The sequence below is a fragment of the Sceloporus occidentalis genome, unplaced genomic scaffold (assembly GCF_023333645.1).
Source record: "Sceloporus occidentalis isolate IW3139 unplaced genomic scaffold, rSceOcc1.0.p SCAF_7, whole genome shotgun sequence".
Classification (NCBI taxonomy): Eukaryota; Metazoa; Chordata; class Lepidosauria; order Squamata; family Phrynosomatidae; genus Sceloporus; species Sceloporus occidentalis.
In genome coordinates, this window is record NW_028316987.1 from 46,562,323 (window position 1) to 46,577,463 (window position 15,141).

At 42.3% G+C, this 15,141-nt stretch overlaps 1 protein-coding gene across 10 annotated transcripts in view; it reads right to left on the reverse strand.

Annotated features, from left to right (window-relative positions):
- The window catches only part of POMGNT2 (protein O-linked mannose N-acetylglucosaminyltransferase 2 (beta 1,4-)), a 29,251-nt gene extending 14,883 nt beyond the window's left edge, over window positions 1–14,368 (reverse strand). For 6 of the 10 annotated variants that reach the window (XM_089532864.1, XM_089532863.1, XM_089532860.1 and 3 more), the window contains exon 1: window positions 14,233–14,368. The gene's annotated coding sequence lies outside the window, so the exon portion shown is untranslated. Of the gene's footprint in view, window positions 1–405; window positions 537–1,232; window positions 1,304–3,118; window positions 3,372–3,420; window positions 3,560–14,232 lie in introns of those variants that run through there. The other 4 variants (XM_089532858.1, XM_089532856.1, XM_089532861.1 and 1 more) reach the window with 4 other exon arrangements.
- Between the last annotated feature and the right edge of the window lie 773 nt (window positions 14,369–15,141).

Consider the following 15,141-nt stretch of genomic DNA (forward strand, 5'->3'; position numbering starts at 1 on the left):
ATGGAAGAGCATTCCAGAGGGCAGGAGCAGCCACCAAGAAAGCTTTCTCTCATGTCCTCACCAGCGAACCTGTGATCTTGGTGGGACCAAGAGAAAGCCTTCTCCTGAAGATCTTAGGGCTCTAGCTGGTTCTTATGAGGAGATATGGTCTCTCAAATAATCTGGACCTAAGATGTATAGGACTTTATAAGTCATAACCAGCACTTTGAATTGTGCCTGGAAAAGAACTGGTAGCCAGTGAAACTGTTTTGATTCTTCAGTACTACGTAAGATTGCTAATAAATGTTGGCTGCCTCTTCATCACAACTCTGCCCACATGCCTAAAATTAAGCTGGTATCAGTTTTTGGAAGACCAGCTACAGTAAAGGATAAAATCCGCTAAGGAATGTTATTGGAAATACTCACATAAAATGAATGCATGAAACCAGAGTTTGTCTAGTCTGTAGGTGGACAACTTGACGCACTCTAGATGTAATTGGAATACAAGGTTCCCATCAGCCCTCACCACTGGTTTCTCTGGCTCAGAATCACAGGAGCTATAGTCCAACAACAAGTGGAAGACTATGCATGACCCAGCTTTAATCTCATGCAAAAACAGTATATTTGGTTGTCACCAGCTCTCCTTTAGGCAGCAGTTTCTCTTAACTCTGCCACCCAAGATCCCATCCTTTCAAATGGAGATGTCAGGATTTAACCTGTAACTTTCTCATATGTAACAATGTCTTCACATATTATATTAATAATCTTAGAATACATATATGTGTATGTGCACACCCTTTCAGCAATACACACTGGTACTTAAGAAAGCAAAATAAGCAGATATTCCAAAGTATACTGCAAGCAAAAAGGAAAAAAAATGCTTTGTTTGTTTTTAAACTAGGAAGCAGACAGCAGCCCATAATTTTTTAACTGCTTACAGTTGCAGTCTGAATAGTAAAACATCTTCCATCCTCTAAAAGATGCAGGCACTCTATAATAAAGCACTGGTGATGATTTATTTATTATATGGACCATTAATGAAATCTACTCACCATTTCTGGGACCTGCTGCTTTTCAAAGCAATGCAGAAGGGACTACTGCCTAAATACCCCAATGGCACAAATTCCTACCTGATCTGGGAAGATAAGCAGGGTCAGCTGTGGTTTGTACTTGGATGGGAGACTGCCAGTAATTACAAGGTGCTATAGGCTATATTCCAAAGGAATGTGATATTGGTAATAAACCTCACTTACTTTATTGTCAACCCACTACCACCACCACATTGGGATGTACATAAGCTGAAATTGATGTAGCAGGGAAGTCTGGCCCTTCAGAGGTTTTGTCCTGCAGTTCTCCTGAGCTGCATCCAACATGGCCAATAGTAAGGGACTGTAGGAGTTGTACACCAAAACTTTCGGAGGACCAAAGAATTAAGAATTATGTAACCTAGGATTATAACAGAGCTGTAGTTTTAGCCCCTGTTTTGGTTGATGTCATTGATGTGCTATGGGAATTGTTTGGCCAATATGTAGTCTGCTTTGCTATGGAACTTCTGAACCCACAATATTTATCAGGATTCAGAGGGAGAAGCATGTATTTTATACAAGCAACTGACAATGCCAAGTGAAAATATGTCAGGACAGAGAGACAGAAGCTGGTTTTGTATATTTCTCACAAAGAAAGGCGTACCACAGAGCGACCTGCTTGTCTTAAATGTAGCTAAAACAATTCCCACAGTTGAACATTCAAATGCTTAGTAAGTTACTTTTTACATGTATTTAACTATAACTAGAGTTCTAAGGAGTGGCAAGGCATCTTATCCCATTTGATCTTGGAAGCTAAGTCAGGCCTGGCTACTACTTGGATATAAAACTGCCAACAAATACCAGTTGCAGTGTGCTATATTTCAGAGGAAGGAACTGGCAGAACCACCTCTGAATACTCCTTCCCTCAGAAAACCCTATGAAATGAATGGGGTCACCAAGTTGATAGGCAACTTGAAGACACAAACACACACAATTCTAAGCCCTTCCTCTCTCAGCTAAATGCAATGTTATCCTCACCTAGAGTAGGCATTCTGAAAATACTGGGGCTTTAGTTAACTGTGACTCACTATTCCCATTCTTTTCAACAGATCTGCTCTAAGTAGGACTAAATTTAACTCAAAGTTGTTTACTACTGTTATAATTTATATAAAAGATAAAGTATGTGCCTTTGGGTCACCTGTTGATTTCTGGTGACTCATGAATTCCAAAATATTTTGGTAGGTAGAGAGGACTCAGAGGTGGTTGGCCACTGTCTTCCTCTGAAATACAACCTGTAGTACCTGGTATTTCCTGGCAGTCTCTCTTACTGCTTAGCTTCCAAGATCAAAAGGGATCTTTGAATTTTTACCTTCTTATTTATTTATTATTTTACATGCTATCTGCCTCCCAGAGTGGGACCCAAGGTGGTTCACAGAGGAAAATATACCAAAATCCACTGATGCAATTTTTAAAACAATTAAAATAGTCAGAATTACAGCAATATAAAATTATTTTTAAATCATACTAAAGTTTTAAAAATAAATACATTCCAGAGGGTGGGAGCAGCCACTGATACATATGGTAAGATTTGTAACTAAGATTTTACACACCCTGTAATTATAAAAACTAAAAATAGCTGCACCACAAAAGGAGCAAAGTTACTCTTTGTGTTACAATTGAAATATAATTGAATCATGCCTTACGTACTGCAAAAAGGAATTAATTATGGAAAAGCTGTTATTTGCAACTAGTTACTTCTAAACTCTGGACAGGTGAATTGAAGAAGGCTGCACAAAATATAAAGTCAACATGAATTGCTGCTCACAATGAAACAAATGCAATCAAAACCTTAGGAGTGAACAGAGCTGAGTCTATTAGGGGCCATATGCAACAATTTACAGCCCCACAGCTAGCGAGGGCCCTTTCCCACCTTTTGAAAGGCAGAAAATTGCAGGGTCGGGCTACTGGAGGTATGTTTATTCATCAGGGCAGGAGCCATAAAGCCAAACCGATTTGAAAGGGCTTCTTGTTTTATTTGCTTAGCTTTATTCATCATTAAAGCCACCGGGATGAAAGCAGAGATGAAGCTGACAAAGTCAAGGGGGACGCATTACCTTAAGCGGTTTGGAGAACACAGCGGAACATCAATAACACTGCTGTAGGAGGTTTGGGCTAGGAGAAACACTCCATCCCCAGCATCTCCAGATTTGATTTGCAAATGCAGGCGTACTGCTATCAAGCCACTAGCCGCCTGTTCCAGGAACAAGGCCGTGTCACTGCTGCCTAATGAAAAATCAGTGCTTTAATAAAATTGTACCTGGGTCCCATCATTAAAGCTTTACTGGATAATCTGTGTTTTTTGTACAACACTACCTTCTCTTTCTCAAACAAGGACAAAAAACCCCCCCAAACCCACCCAGATTTTAAAAGAAGCCAGATTATTAAGACTTAGGATCTTCTACACAGCAACGTTGGTGAATGTGTGACCCGCCAGATGTTGTTAGAATGGAACTCCCATCATTTCCCATACTGGCTAAGCGGGTTAGGGCTGATGGAAGCTACAGGTGAAAAGCATGTGGAGAGCCATCCCTTCTCCCTGTTCTTCAGTTAGAGAATGCAGAACCTTCAGAAGAAATTTTAACTGTGATCAACTGTAATAGAAAACATGGACAGACAACTGCAACTCACTGCTCCATTTGGACTATGCTTCCCCCAGGATTTAAAGGATCTTCCTTATGATGCATTTCAGCTATTTCCAGCATGGGTCACTTTAAATTACTGTCACTGTAGGGGCAACAACAGAGGTCCAAACACACTGCAGAAATAGTCCAGTTTGAGACCGCTTTACCAGCCCTGCCACTGCCATTCCTTTACATTATTCGCCTTCTCTTTCTTGGCCAGAAACAGGTCATTCTGGAGATGCTGAGGGCCACAAAAACTTTCTTGGAGGTGGCATGCAGCCACAGGGTTACACTTTGCCCATCGCTGGCCAAAGAGGAGGGCCATATTAGAGCAGCAGGTTTGCATCAAAGATGGACATTCAACAGTACTATTGGTTTCTGAACAGGACTGTGGGTTTTACAGATCATAGCTCAGACCTGTTTCTGAGTAGGTCTATTCACATAGACTGGAAGCCAAGGAAAGCAGCAAGAGAGGGAAAGGGAGATGCCACACTGACCAAACGCTAAATAGGAAAGAGCACCTGCAGTCTTCACCACCTTTGAACTGCTCCCTTCTCTCTGTATGAACCTGAAGAAACAGTCCAAGGCACAGAGAACAAATCATTGAGCCAGAAAAAGCAATACTCAAAAGTCAGAACCTATCAGTGAGTGAAAGAAAAAAATACCCCAAATAAATCACCTATCCAAAACTCTGTGCTTTTTCTCCATGTGAACTCAGGGCATGCATAAATAACAGTCAAAGACCTTTTTATTCCAACCCACCCCCCGCCAGCCTCTTCATCTTTTATGGGCAATGTTAATTTTAATGCTACCTCACTTTTACTGCTTTAAAACTACTTTAGTTAAATTGTAAAATGGAGAAACCACCTCAAGAGTTTGAATAAAAGCATAGTATATAAACGCTCTGCATAAAAATAAACACAGCATTAATTTTCTGTAAAATGAAAGGCTCCCAACTGTTGACGTTGCCTCAATCCTGATCCAAAGCAAGGATGGGGAACCTGTAGACTTCTAGATGATATTGGTCTGCAACTCCCATCAAGGGCTATGTTGGCTTGACCTGAACTGCAATCCAATAAGGGCCACAAATCAACTACTCCAGTCTAAAGTCATCAGTTGAGCTGGGCTGGAAAAGATAAGACACATTCTGGAGATACAGCCAATCCTCTTTGGAAGAGCACTGCAAGAGTGTGCTGAAAGTACTACTAAAATCAGTGGAAATGTTTAGTCACAACTTATTTTTTGGATGATTTCAAATGAAAATATTTATTCTGGATCCAATCTATGGCTTTTAATTGAAAAAATGTAAACATTTTAACTCTCCCTTTTAAAGTCAACTGGACTTAAAAATGCTTACATTTTCCCAATCAAAATAGCAATCACACTGCAGTAATTTAAGGGTTTAAAAGACATAACAAAGCTATAACTCTCAAGCAGGGATGCTTTTAACATCAATGTAGAAAACAAAGAGTTTTATCATGCAGAAACAAGTAACTCTATTTTTTTTATTATAACTCAGCTGCTCCCAATGAACTCTAATATTAAACGCTGAAGAACTGCTTTGCATTTTTGCCTGGGTTAAGATGAGTTCAGCTGTCACCAACAATCTATCTGCAATTGAAATATTACCCAGCTGAAAGAGAGAGAGAGAGACAGAGAGAGAATGGGGAAAGACATTTCTCAGGATATTTTGAAAAGGTGAGTCAAAATATTTTAATAGTGCAATGAGATAATGTCTGTAGATTAACATAAGAGAGAGGGAGAGCGACTTTCTCCTTACCTAGAAACAAGCAAGCTTGTGTAGCTCCATATAAAGCATAGTAAAAGCCAATACTCCAGTCTGAAGATGAAGTGAACATTTCCCAGCAATGTTATGTTTCATCAAAATTGGAATCTTGAACACTTTCTATTGGTGCCAATCTTCCACCATGTTGTTTTGAACAGGCAAATGGATGAGCTATCCTCTCACAGATGTATTAAATTTGTTACATTTATACCTCACTTTTCCTCCAATGAAGTCAAGTGTATGGCTCTCCTTCTCCCAATGGAATCCTCACAACAACCCTATGAGGTAAGTCAAAGTGAAAGTGTTGGCTCAAAGCAATGCTCAGCTTTATGGCTCAGTGATGACTCAACCAGGATCTCTCAAATCCCAGTCCAACACTCTTGCTCTAACACCACACTGACTCTCCAGTCCAGAGAAAAGCAGCTTCCTTCAGAGGCAGCAAGGAGCATGGTCTATGCAGCTGCTACTAGAAACAACAAGGTACCAAGGAGCAGTTACTTTAATGGAAAAAATAGGACAAAGTGGGGCAGGAGTGGAGGAGGAAAAAGAGATCTCCAGATGTAGCAGAAGAAGTGAACCTGAAAATACAGGTAGATGAAGAGGACAAGGAAAGCACTGCCTTATTAAGAGTAAATATGCAAGTAGGCCCATACTGCGTTTGGCAATCCTGTGATGACTCCCTTCCAAAAGCAAAATTTGGTATAGGAAAGCTAATTGATTCTAGTTTAACTTAGTAGTTTTCTTCTTCAATGCACTCACACATTAACGACAAGTGACTGAAACAGCTTGCATTCTGACTTAACACTCTATAGGAAATAAAGATTCTGGAAACAAACACAGGGACCCATCCAGTTACTCAAACTTTTTTCACCACATGGAAGGCTTGCATTCAGTAGGTACAGTATGCCATGAGTAACACAGGATTCTGGCTTATCTTGGCATTGCGTATAGCAAGACTAGGGAACAACTGGCCCTTGGGGTATTGTGGATCACAACTCCTACAGTCCCAGAGTACTTGACAGGCTGACTACTGAAATCCAAAGCATCCAGAGAGCCAAAGTCCTGGCCTGTACCATCTCCTCATAGCTTGGTAGTTTCCAAATGTGTCAGAATATACATCTTTAGCCTAATGGATCTGGGGCACCAAGATAGGAAAACAGGACCTTCCCCCCAAGGGCCTTTATCAACCCTACCCAGAGATACCAGGGATTGTAGCAGCACACGTGTGCATTCAGTGTGTGCTCTGGCAAGGTGGGGAAAGTCTACCTTCCACAAGCTGCCCCCAAACTCCACTTTTGTGGCCCCAAAGCCCCCCTTCAGTCCCACAAAGCCCCCACCCCAATTTAATTTTTTGACATGAATTTTCAAATCACACCCATAAGTGAAAACACTTTCCTAACTACCCAGAACACCTTTCCAACTACCCAGTATTTCTTTTTCTTATTGTTGTGTGTCGGCCAAGAAAAGGAGTATAATTTTGGGTCCATATGAGCAGGCATGGCTTACAGAGGGGCAATTTAGGGTGTGCTTGAAAACTGGCCCCTCCTTCCCCCGATGCAGTTGCCCACCCATGCTCTGAACTATGGTCTCATTCTCCACCAGAGAAATCCACCAGAAATTTGATAAACAAAGAGCAGCAGGTGAAAGTAAATAATAGTCTAGAATGGATAAAGTAACTCAGACCCCTCCTCAACGCTTGGTGCAACACAAGAAACATGACTTTCATAGTTTGTAGCCAGCATGGAAAACTGGGAGCCACCAGCAGTGTCAGTGATCTTTTCAAATAGAAACCATAGGAACCTGACTGAAACTGAACCAAGGATATCCAGGTACAGCAAGGGAAGAATCCTGCCAGAAGCCTTAGGGCTGCTGCCAGCCAAAATGGACAATGCTGGACCAGCTGGACTAATGGCTGACTCCAGTATACAGCAGTTTCGAGGCATGGAGAAGCACTATCCATGATGCTTCAGCTTTTTTCGAAAGCTCACGCTGAACGAGTCTCTAAGAGAAACGACAACGCAGAAAGAACCGCAATCCAGAAACATCACCCAAAGAGACTTTCCGCTGTGCTTTCTGCAACCAGACCTGTTTGTCCTGGATTGGCCTTTTTAGTCACCAACGCACTTGTACAAAGTGTGGGATGAGTCCTTCCTGAATCTTCGTTCATGAAGCAAAGCCAGAGAGACCACTGAACTATGGCTTTATGGCAAGCAATACAAAGCAGAAGTGTAAAAACTGATTTTATTATTTGATTGCAGTATTATTTGGTATGATTTTTTTTACATCTTTCATCAGGTTCCCCATCCGTCACCCCCCACTTTACAGTGTGTAATTTTCTGATCTTGGCTGATAAAAAAGAAAGAAAAAAGATCAATAAAATAATTTCAACATCTATCATTTAGGCTGCTGGTAGTGATGCTTAATACCTCTTCAAAAGAGCAATTTGTATTGGGGAAATGCCTCCCAGCTGAGTCCTTTGCAGAGGGTTTCCTGGACAGAATTAGGCTTGCAAAGACATAGAAGCAGGCCATTGACTATCAGTCAACTCAAGCAGCAGCAGCTTCTACACTGAGATAACCCACTGCTGTGAATCAGAAGAGTAAAATGTGCATACCATTCTCTACTCACTCATGGCACACACAAAATCAAGCCTGGGAGCCTGTCACTGCATTTGCTCCTTATGCCAAACGCCAGGTGGGGCTGGGAAACATGTAAGGCATTATGAAAGGCCAAAGGTCCCCTACCCCTGGTGCACAGAGGCCCGTTTTGCATTTGTAATAACATGGCTTTAAGTACAAAAGTCCTAACATAATTCACTTCAGATTAAGTATTTGAGAACTGAGCCAGCATAGTATGGTGTTCTGAGTGTTGGACTAGGATTCTGAGAAGTCCAGGGTTCAAATAACCATTCAGCCATGAAAACCCACTAGTTAACCTCAATGCTCTCTCGGTCTCAGAGGATGGAAATGGCAACCTTCCTCTGAAGAAACGTTGCCAACAATACCCTGTTTAAAGGTTGTCATAATTTGAACTCAGCTTGAAAGCACATCATAACAAGAACAACAACAACATGCCCTATGAGAAGTGACTTAGGGAGTTAGATATGTTTAGCTTGGGGGAAAGATAGCCATGTTTAAATATTTGAAAGGAAGTCATATTGAGGATAGAGCAAGCTTGTTTTCCAGAGACCAGGATACAGAGCAATAGATTCAAGCGTCAGGAAAAGAGATTGCACCTAAACATTAGGAAGAATGTCTTGACGACAAGAGCTGTTTGACAGTGGAATACACTGCCTTAGGCCTGTTCCAGACTGCCAAAATAAAGCTGCTTCGGGTCTCTTTGGAGGTATACTGTTTAAATGATGCATGGGTCCTAAGAGTCCGGAGGTCGCGCCAAAACCACACTCCATTCCTAAGCACTGGAGTCCAGCTTTGGTGCAGCTTCCGGATTCTTAGGATGCATGCAGCATTTAAACAGCATACCTCCAAAGAGACCCAAAGCAGCTTTATTTTGGCAGTCTGGAACAAGCCTTAGAGTGGTGGAGTCTTCTTCTTTGGAGGTTTTTAAACAGAGGCTGAATGGCCATCTGTCGGGGGTGCTTTGATTGTGTATTCCTGCATGGCAGAAGGGGGTTGGACTGGTGGCCCTTGTGATCTCTTACAACTCTTATGATTTTAACAATAATGTGTTTGAGAATAACAACTGAATAGCTTGTTCAGAATCCCTTTTGTGTTTCTAACTACATTGGACAAGGAGGCCAAGCTTAGTATACATTCAACTAGTCATACAAATTCTTGCTATGGATAGATTGCCATGGCATTCAGCTTGCCTTAGTACAAGCCTACTGGAGATTTAGCCACATGTTGATATACTCAGTCTGCTGGCTGTAAATTCAGCCATGTTGACTGACATTGTCCAGAAAAGAACCACAGAAGAGAAGGGAAGTTGATCTGTGTATATCACTTCCAAATTTTGGTGACTGACACATTGTTAAAAGCAGCAATAGTAGGGGCCGCAGGGACTGAGAAACAGCAGGGGGGCATGTAGCTCACAGACCATCCTTTCCCTAAAGGAGTGGTGCCAGGGCTCAAATCCTCATGGAAAACAGGTAGGAACCCCCACCACCAAAGATATGTATAAATGAACTATGATTATTTTGTGGGGAAGAACAAGCTGCACAAACTCAGAGGTTTTGGTTCCACAAGTCTGGCCGCAACACTTAGTAGCACCAGACCAATATTTTAAAATGGAAATTGGTGGGAGAAGAATGGAATGTATTTTGTCTGCAAAAGCATTGCACCTTAAAAGGAAGGGAAGTAACACACTTTGCTCATGATATAGCTGAGGTTGAGCTTTTTTCTGCCTGACAAAGATTCATGTATAATACAAAAGCTTTGGTGTTTTTACACCTACAGAAGTTGGTTCAGTTATATCACTTCAGCCAAGATGGAGAGACTTCAGCCTTCCTACCATTTTTACCAGCCCCACCAACCAAGGCCAAAGGTAATGGACTGTAGGAATTGTAGACTGAAGGGCAAATAGTTCCTCACCCATTTCTCATAAACCACCCTTCCCAAGACTGGCATCCTTCAGATGGGATAGGATAGATTATAACTCCCATGAAGGCACCCGACTAAGGAATGAGACAGCAGGTGTCTATCACTTGGTACAGCTTTCAACTTCAGAGACAAATCATTCTTCAAAGGGGGCAGGACTATTTCCCTCTTTCCATTATTGCAAAGGAATCCCAGCTGGGGCTGGGAGATAGAACTTTCTTAAGACTTGTTCATGATTTCACGGCTGAGGTGAAATATGACTTGAGGATTTTGTGGCTCACAGTCTTGGCCTCTATGCTAGAGTAACCTGCTGAAGGAATTCGGGTCTCTGCTTGCATGACTGGCTTCTATTTTTTGTTTCTTCCTCCCCTCCCTCCCTCCTTTCTACACCTTAAAAAGGATCTTGCAACTGTTATGTCACTCCTACTACATTCAGATGTGATTTCCACTCTGAAAGGTCCTCAAAGAACCAGAGAACAACTTTATCACATGAAAACCAATGTGCACTTTCAAGTGTCCAAATATTTTTACTTTGATTTTTCAACTGGAGCTGATTAAATGCATTTGGAAAACCTTTATTTGCTTTGTAGGCTCTTCTCTCCACCCACGCCGCTGCCACTGCCTTGAATCTTTCATTTAGACACTGACATGCCTAAGTGCCCTCAGGGGTGGGCCCAAAGGTCTGTGGCCTGGATCCTTTTCCCCAAGGCACTGGCCAAATACATTCCTCATTTTAGGACTCATTCACACAACCAATCTGAAAGTGTAATTCAGGCTTGCAGTTAGCAATTTGTTAACTACGCAACCAGCACGTAGTAGCCAGCATGAGAAATCAGCACATCATTGGCATGCACAAGCAAGGCAATGTGCAGATGAGGAAAAAAAATCAGTGTCAGTATGCTGGATAAGTACAGTGAGAGGTGGCTCCTGCAGGTTTCTTCTGATGTGATGATCCCAAAGGTGAGTTCAGATGTCCTCATACATTACTCTGCGAATGAACCGTCCACAGATGATGTTGACTGTGAAAAGCCTTCTAGAGATCAATACTCAAACAGAGCTTTCAGATCACCTCCTCTCACCTCAGAGACGATACCATAAACTCCTACAGATGCATTTCACGCATCAGGTTGCAGAGAGAACAAGCGAGGAGATGAAGCTTGCAAACCTATACGCTCCTGTGCAGAGCCTTTGGGGCTGGGGGGTCAGCAGAGGGAGGAGGAACAGGAACTGCATATGCAGATACACACACACACAAACCTTGGCACACAATAGGGTTGGGGAAGTTTGAGGATCTGAAGCAATGCTTTGGAAGGGGAAGGGAGAAGTGTCTGGATAATAGCCCTTTCTATCCCCCCCCCCCAATGATCTCAGTTTCCCCAGAGTTCTCAGAAGCCAAGAGACTATGCCCCCTCCCCAAATGACTTCTACAATAGCCTAGCTGATAAAGGAAAATGGGTGAAGTTCCCCCCAGCTTTGAAGGCTACATAGGGAAGGGTCAAGGCTGTTGGTTGGACACCCCTAATTATGCACTCTCATAGGTATGAGTAGGACACCGAAGTATGGGAATATACAGCAAGTGACCAATGGCTTCCATGTCAGTGGGGCAGTAAATCCACTCCCGCTTTAGTCTGAAATTTTAAAAGCTATTCAAGATGTCAAACCTATTTTGAGGCAAGGTTCAGCACCACAAACAGCTCCTCTAAAGTTCAGACTAGAATCCAGAATGATTCACTGCTCCAATGACATGGGAGCTATTTGCTGCTGGTGCTACATACAGCCATATGTGAAGCATGCCTTACTAGTCAGGCTGTATCATATGAGAAGTGAGGACAAGCCACGAAAATGACAGAAACCACCTAGGAATCCTGTTAAAATATACAGTAAGCAAAGGGATCTTTTAGCCGCTTTGAGACTTGAAGAAAGAAGCTGGTAGCATGAGCTTTCATAGACGTGAGACTACTTCCCCTTGTGCATCTGAGGCTCAAGTCTATGAAAGTTCATGCTTCCAGCTTCTTTTTTTCAGCTAGACCCAAAGCTGCTAAAAGACCCCCTGATTTTTCAGACTAACACAGATATATCTTTGAATTAAAATATACAAATACAGTAACAGGGTCTGCCTTACTTACATGTTGGCATGTGCCCTTTTTAGAAAGCCACTTTCCAGGCTCAAGAAGTTCAGAGAATACAACATTTAAGAGAAATATTGGACCCTTCAATCCCCAACCTGGTGGTTTCAAGTGTGGACTGTATTCTAATTCCCACCATCCAAAACTAGCAGGGTACAATAACCTTTGCTCCTTGTGTTTTGTCTCTGTGATGTTGGTTGCTACTCAGACCATAGGTAATCTGATTTCAAGGATGGGGTGTTAAAACTCCAGTGTCAGCCAGACAGCAAATGCCAATGGTGTGTGTGCATTAGATGCAGTTTAAGGAAGGAGCTAGGTCAGCATCCCACAATGCTTTTCCTTTTGAACTACCAGCATCTCCCCATTTTACATGCAACACTATATGTGGAACTGTGGTTTTTGAAATTTTAAACAAGACCATAACCAAAGAGAAAGACAAGGCAGCAGTAATTCAAAGCACACTGAAACTTATTGCAAGGGGCTTGGCTAGATCCGATAACGGAAAAGCTGCTCTGAGTCCCAGTTCTGAGGAAAGAGCAGGATACAAATAAATAAATACAAATAGGTTGCTCCCTATTCTTGGAACCGCCTTCCCTTACATCTCCAGACTATCACCTCTTTAACCAATTTTAAGACGGAACTTAAAGACGTTTTAGTTTAGAGAAGCGTTCCACCTCACAACTTGATTGAATGATGATGATTATATATCTGTGTTTGTTGTATTTTAAGGTATGTTTTAATGTTTTTATTTTGTTTTCTTAGATTGTACACCTGATTTTAAATTTTTGTTTTAATATTTGTATACTCAGGATGTACCGCGATGTGCAAATTTACAGCACTTTATAAATAAAGTTAAATAATAAATACAATAAAGCACTTTTGTTTGGCCATACTCTTCCTCCAGACATCTCTGCCTCCAAGAGCCCTCCAGCAGTGAAAAGATAAGCTGGACAGCTCCATGTTTTAGCTCTCAACAGTCAAACCAGAAATGGAGCTCTCCAACCAAAGTTTGGCTTTGGGGGTGGAAATGGGGTTTCAGTATTAGACTAGGACTCCAGAGACCAGGGTTTGAATGTAAACCTTGGACAAGTCACACTCTCTCAGCCTCAGAGGATGACCATGGCAAACCCTCTCTGAACAAAACTTGCCAAGAAAACCCTGTGATAATTTTGCCTTCTCTGGGAGAGCCAGTGTGTTGTAATGGTTTGAGCACTGGATCAGGATCCTGGAGACCAGGGTTCGAATCCTGACTTGACCATGGAAACCCAATGGGTGGAGCAAGTCGCACTCTCTCAGCCTCAGAGGACGGCCATCCTCTGAACAAATCTTGCCAAGAAAACCCCATGATAGCTTCGCAGTAAGTCAGAAAGGACTTGAAGGCACACAACAAGGGGGTTTGAGCGACTCTGGAGACCAGGGTTCGAATCTTGGAACGGCCATGGAAACCCAGTGGGTAACCCTGGGTAAGTCACACTCTCTCAGCCTTAGAGGATGGCCATCCTCTGAACAAATCTTGCCAAGAAAACCCCATGATAGCTTTGCTGTAAGTCAGAAAGGACTCATGGGGTTTTTTGAGTGACTCTGGAGACCAGGGATCGAATCCTGGCATGGCCATGGAAACGCATGGGAATCTTGGACAAGTCGCACTCTCTCAGCCTCAGAGGATGGCCATGGCCAAACCCTGAACAAATCTTGCCACGACAGCTTTGCTGTAAGTCAGAAAGGACTTGAAGGCATACAATGAGGGGGTTTCAGCCTTGGACTACGACTCTGGAGACCAGGGTTCGAAACCCAGTGGGTCACACTCTCTCAGCCTCAGGCAATGCCAACTTGCCAAGAAAACCTGCTGTGACAGGTTGGCCACAGGAAAGCACACAACAATGAAGCCTGGAAGTGGAGTTTCTGTATCCACACTGGAGAAATAAGCCGGTTTGAGAAGGTTTTCACTGCCCCTGGCATCGCCTCGAGGCCAGGCGCAGGGAAAAGGGTCTCAAACTGGCTTATTTCTCCAGTGCGGATGCAGCCTGTTTCTTGCAGAACAGCGCCCCCTCCCGGCCAGAGAGCGAAACAGCGCCTCACCTCTTCTTCCTCCTTCAGGCGTCGTAGAATGCTCCTGCCGCAGTCCTGGCCTCCCTCAGTCAAAGCTGCCTCTCCCTTCGCCTTACAAAACGCTGCTGCCTCTGCCTTCCTTCTGGACCAGCTCTTGTGGGCTTCCAAGGAGGAGGCCAACGCGCATGCTCCAACTCAGGCCCGGCATGGTAGTTCTGGAGGGGAGGGGCCTCCTTGGCGCCAGTCGACGCGGGGCATGCTGGGGGTTGTAGTTTATGAGCAGTGTTGCGTAGTGGTGGTGCTGTGCAGAGTGGTTCAGAAGGGAAAGTTTCATGTTGTTGAGGCCTGACAGGGTTGATGACCAGATGTCCTCCTCGCAAAATGGAGGACGTTCCAGGAAAATAAATAAATAAATAAATAAACAAATAATAAAATATAATAAATAAAAAATAAAAATAAATAAACAAAATAAAAATAAAATAGATAAAAATAAAAATAGATAAATAAATGATAAAAAATAAAATAAAATAAAATATAAATAAATAAACAAAATAAAATAGATAAAAATAAAAATAGATAAATAAATGATAAAAATTAAAATTAAAATTAAATTAAAATAAATAAATGATAAAAATAAAATAAAATAAAAAGATTGTTGTTGTTATTGTTGTTGTGTGCCTTCAAGTCATTTCTGGCTTAAGGCCACCCTATTGTGTGGTTTTCTTGGCAAGTTTCTTCAGAGAGGAGTTTGCTATTGCCATCCTCTGAGGCCGAGAGAGTGTGACTTGCCCAAGATCACCTAGTGGATTTTCACAGCTGAACAGTGATTCAAACCCTGGTCTTTAGAGTTGTCATCCAGTCCTCAAACCACTACACCGTGCTGTCTTTTGGATACATTTTACAGACAAAAACATACAGTTTGTCACAGAGTGTAACAAT